Here is a 4,857-nt window from a genome sequence, read left to right as displayed (position 1 = left end):
GGAGAAAAATATGGACTTCTCCTGGATCTATGGAAATATTTAGTGATAGAAATTCAGTAGTGTATGTTCCTATCTGGTTGGATGGTAGACAGGTCAGGACAATAATGCATAAAAACATTTTTTTTCACCTTCTTGGCTTTAGCTATTTTTGAAATGGTAGGTATAATAAACAACTACATTTTGATAAAATACTTTCTAGTCAGAACTGTTTATTTCTCTATGATCCCTTGTAACTAAGATTAGTTTTGTTCCAGTAAGATAATCTTTGCTGTCAGGGTAAGATATTCTGTTTGGTCTGTTACTACATGGAAGAAGGGTAAAGGGTCAGTAGACATTTGTGCCAGTAAGACCTCATTTGGGAAATTTTAAGCTGCAAAAGTTTAGAAGTAGCTCTTCAGCAAGGCTTACTTTGAATCCATTAGCTCCACAAAGCTAACTCAGTTGATAAATAAGTACTTGAAAAGCCATCTCTTTGAACCTAGCTATAAAGGCTTCAAAGTATGATCAAATTTAAAATGAAAAAGACTTAAAATAGTCATTGGCAAAAAATGCAAGTTTGAGCTATCTACCGAACAATATGTTTTTTCCACTATACACAGAATTTCAGAGAAATAAGATCAATAGCATTGTTAGTAACAATAAGGTTTCCTTGTTACAAATAAACAACCAAGGATATATGCCTGTATAGAGACTGCATCATTAACTACTTAAATTTACAGGATACTACATGCTTCGGCAGCACATATACATAAATTACAACAATATAGAGATTAACATGCCACTTGGACAAGGATGATATGAAAATATGCGAATTATTCCATATTTTTCATTCTTCAGTTGGTAGAAATGACAAACAGTTATTAAAAAGTTGATTACAAAAATACAAGTTTAACAACATATGTGATTCATATAATTAAAAGTTAGTTTAATATCAGTGTATTAAATCTTCACCTTAGAAAGGTCTTTACATAGCATAACCTTTACAAAATTTTTGAAATTAGATAACATTTTAATTTTATCCCAAAGAAATAAAATACTATAAGGACCTAGGAGAAAAAAGAATCTTAAACTGTTTTTATATGGAATGCAATCTGTAAGGACACATTTATTTATGAATTTATATAATATATAACAATGTAGTATTCAAAGTATTATATCTAGGAGAGAATGAAATAGATTTGGACATTTTACAAACAGAATACAGAATATGTTAAAATATACTTTCTTCAGACAAGCACCAGAAATATCTTCAGGTTCTGTACTACTCATTTCAACAGATATGGTAAAATTATTTCTGATTTTAAAAATCACAAGCTCTACAGAAATCATTATAGATGTATACAAACAACTCTTGAATATATTTTGACATCAAAGTCAGGCAATTCATTTGGAAGAATACCATGGAATCCATGAATTTTTAAAGTAAGATATTGCTGTTGCTTTGTATTGTGAAAATATTTTGTACAGAGACAAAGGATGGACTGGCATTTTTTAAATTTAAGTAACTTAACCAAATCATTAAGACATAGGAGAACAATTTGTACAGCCTTTCATAACTTCAAAGAGGTAGTCATACATACTTATCTTTTGGCAGTATCAAATGCAGTTTCTTCCAAGTTGTTCTTCAGACCTGGTTTAAAATAATGGTTCAGAAGAAGGAGATCAAACGTATCTTTGCTGTTTCTATTCCCAGCAGCAAGATGCAAGGAGGTCAAGAGGCCTTTCGTTTAGACATTGGTATCTGCATCATGATGAAGTAAGAAAGAAGCCACACTGGTATTATTCCACGTATAAGCACTGTGCAGGGGTGTCCAGCCATTCACAGTTATTGCATGAATATCTGCCTCGAGCCACCAACTCATGGACAATGTCTCAGTGTCAACTGTAGGTTTCCTGATGAAGAGCAGTGTACTCATCGTCATCCCTAGTATTCACACAAGTGGCCTTTTTGGAAAGTTTTCGCCACACTGTAGAAAGCCGATTAATTTCAGCAGCCCAAAGAAGAAATTTGCTTGGATCCTTCTGCATTTTTTTCTTACAAATGATACCATTCCTCACTTTTTCATCTTCTTCCTTGTCTTCATCAGAATTGCCTAACCAGAGACTTTGAGTACCAGTTGGAATGAGATGTCCATGTATTTCCCCAGTAGTTGACGTTGGTTTAATAATTAAACTTCAGTAGAGAAGCAAAAAGTTTAAAAACTGTTACAAAGTAAAGTAATTAATCAGAATATGTTACTATTCATAATAATCATAAGCTGAATTTATAGTGATATTCAAATATGTAAGAAATGAGACAATTTGCCATACATTTGCACTTAATAAGTGAGAAAGAATTTTCTAGGTCTTTTAAAATATATCTTAAGTTTAATAAAGAACCTATTCTGTCACATCATATGATAATCAGATAAAGCTGATATTAGAGCAAAGAACAGATTCTACTAAGTTTTTGTATGTTAATGTATATACTTATTTTGGTTGTGGGAAACTGTGGGGATTTCGACTTGAGTTATTGCTCTTGCTAGGCAGGCGTCATATCAGTGGTTAATTTTAGGATAGGGGTTTCCTTTCCACAAGAACATGCACCTGATCTGCCTTCCCATCATCAATGGCATCAGAGTTGCAGACCAACTTGTCTAACTTCCTACCTTGGCTGGCCTGGATTCCACAGTCCTTCCAATCTTAGCCTGTAGATAGTGCAGTGTGGTAGAAATGATCCAATACACCCAGCTATAGATTGAGAAGGAGGTCCACTAAACTTTCGGCCTGGTTCTATTCTTAAGCCTCCTCAGTAGTTACGAGTAGAGGTGGGAGCCCCTGGTGCCAAGTAGTAAGAGTATTTTTTAAAGTAACTAGACATATATATGACTTGTGATTACCTCAGGAAAAAAATTCAAAAAAATAATGTTTAAATATTCACATTATAAATATTTTAAAAACAAAATATATGTGTCTGAATAATTTACATGTGTAAAAATCATGCAAAATTATATTAACTAGTCCTACAACTCTGAAAAAAGAATTACCCTAAAGAAACAGAAGAAAATATTTAAGTTCAAAATTTGAAATTTAGAAAATTAAATGAAGTGTACTCTTTAGATGACTTAAGTAATTGTAAACCCTCTGCATATAAATTTTCTTATAAAAATGCATGAACAAAGAAAGCAAAAGTACCCATTGATCAATAGCAACAGCAAAAGCATCAGTAGTTCTTTTTTTGAGCATACAAAAAAAAATCGATGGAAGAGATAACAATGTTCCTTCCATAAGAAATGTACTTATTTATGTAACTGTAACCCCTCTGTACATTACCTTTACAATAAAATTAAATTGAAATTAAAAATAAACCAAACAAGGGATCTTCAATCATATTATGACAAATTTCTAATCAGACACTAGATTAAATATTAGACAGCAAGGGCAACACATTTAAGGTGTTAAAAGGACATATCTAATACCAACCTTTCTATCAAACATATATACTTCCCCCAAGTGTGAGAGATGAGCTAAGTACCTAACGATGGCTCAGGCATATAATCTTAACTACTCAGGAAGGTGAATTGTGAGGATTGTGGCTCAAAGACAGCCTGGGCCTTCTCCCATCAGAAGCAAATTGTAGGAGAGCTGTCCTTGAGAAGGACAGAGGTCTTCTTGCCATGTCATTGCTGGAAAAAATATAGGATAAGGTGGCCATCAAGCATGGAGGCTATTGGAAAGTGTCTCCACAGAAGCAATTTATGAGATTCAGGAGTCCTCTACAAGAACAGAGGACTTTGACCACTGTCCTAATAGTTTCAGGAATGGCATAACAATGACCAGAGCAACCTCAACCCACATGGAGTCCTTAGCAACAGTCTTTGAAGCTTATGGGCTAGAGTATCAATGCTGGCAAGCTATGATTGGTCCACTTTTTCTCTGACTTCACTGGCCCAGACTCTGTTTGGTCCATTTCTTCTATGATGTCATTATGATGGGCTGTGATAGCTCCGTTTTGAGAGGTCATGCAGTCTATATAGGAAGCCACTGTGCTCCAACCTATGTCAGTTAACACCTCTAGGAACTCTTGATTGGTGTCACGCTGGACTGACTCAAAGCAAAATTCATGATTTTTCTGATTTGGGGAGGGGGTGTGAGTTGTCGTTTGGTTTTGGTATTTCTTTTTATTTTTTCTGTGTTTCCATTATTTTATTTAGTTAATTTTAGGTAGACTTGCTACCTGCCATCATAGCAGAAGGATGGAAGAATACAAAGAATCATCCTCCGTATCCTTGAATGAAGAGATCATCAATCAATACCAGATGAAAGAGCTCATTGACCATGGTACCAAGGAACAAGTGAAGCTGGCTATCCCCACCTCACACACATGGAAGTGGCAGTTAAAATACTCCTGAAGGGATGCAAGGTTAAGGTTTGAGGCAGTGACCACTTGTTGCTTGTTTCTGTCTAGCAAAGCAACACGTGGTGGTAATCCAAACACCTGGTTGATTGTGTGCCTTTATAAGACCTGCAAATCCTTAGCTCAGGGTTCTCCTCCTAGGCTCCGCTGTACCGAAATGTAGGACGAGGCCCAAGCTGCAGCACGTTTAAATAAAACAGCTGTAGAGTCTGACTTTCGGTGGTCTTTTTGCGGGGGGGAAGGGGGTTCCTGCAACCATGGCATAACATATTATTGGGGGCTGGTCTGGGATACCCCCCAAAGACCCCTCAGACCTCAGACTCCAAAGGTAAAACAGCACTGTCATTGTTCATTTGTCTTGTCCTCTCGTTTGTCTGTTTTACTTTCATTTTCTCTTGTGAGGATGGCCCCTCCAATTCGTAAAGGGTTGTCAAAGTGGACCCACTTGCACGACAACACTG

The 4,857-nt window shown here is 35.8% G+C and overlaps 1 pseudogene; it reads left to right on the top strand.

Moving 5' to 3' along the window:
* Window positions 1-727: 727 nt before the first annotated feature.
* LOC122121625 lies at window positions 728-827 on the top strand (annotated as a pseudogene).
* The last annotated feature ends 4,030 nt before the right edge of the window (window positions 828-4,857 follow it).

The sequence above is a fragment of the Dipodomys spectabilis genome, unplaced genomic scaffold (genome assembly GCF_019054845.1).
Source record: "Dipodomys spectabilis isolate Male_0828 unplaced genomic scaffold, ASM1905484v1 ptg000191l, whole genome shotgun sequence".
Classification (NCBI taxonomy): domain Eukaryota; kingdom Metazoa; phylum Chordata; class Mammalia; order Rodentia; family Heteromyidae; genus Dipodomys; species Dipodomys spectabilis.
Note: the sequence above shows the minus strand (reverse complement) of the source record. Positions and strands in the feature narration are given on the sequence as shown.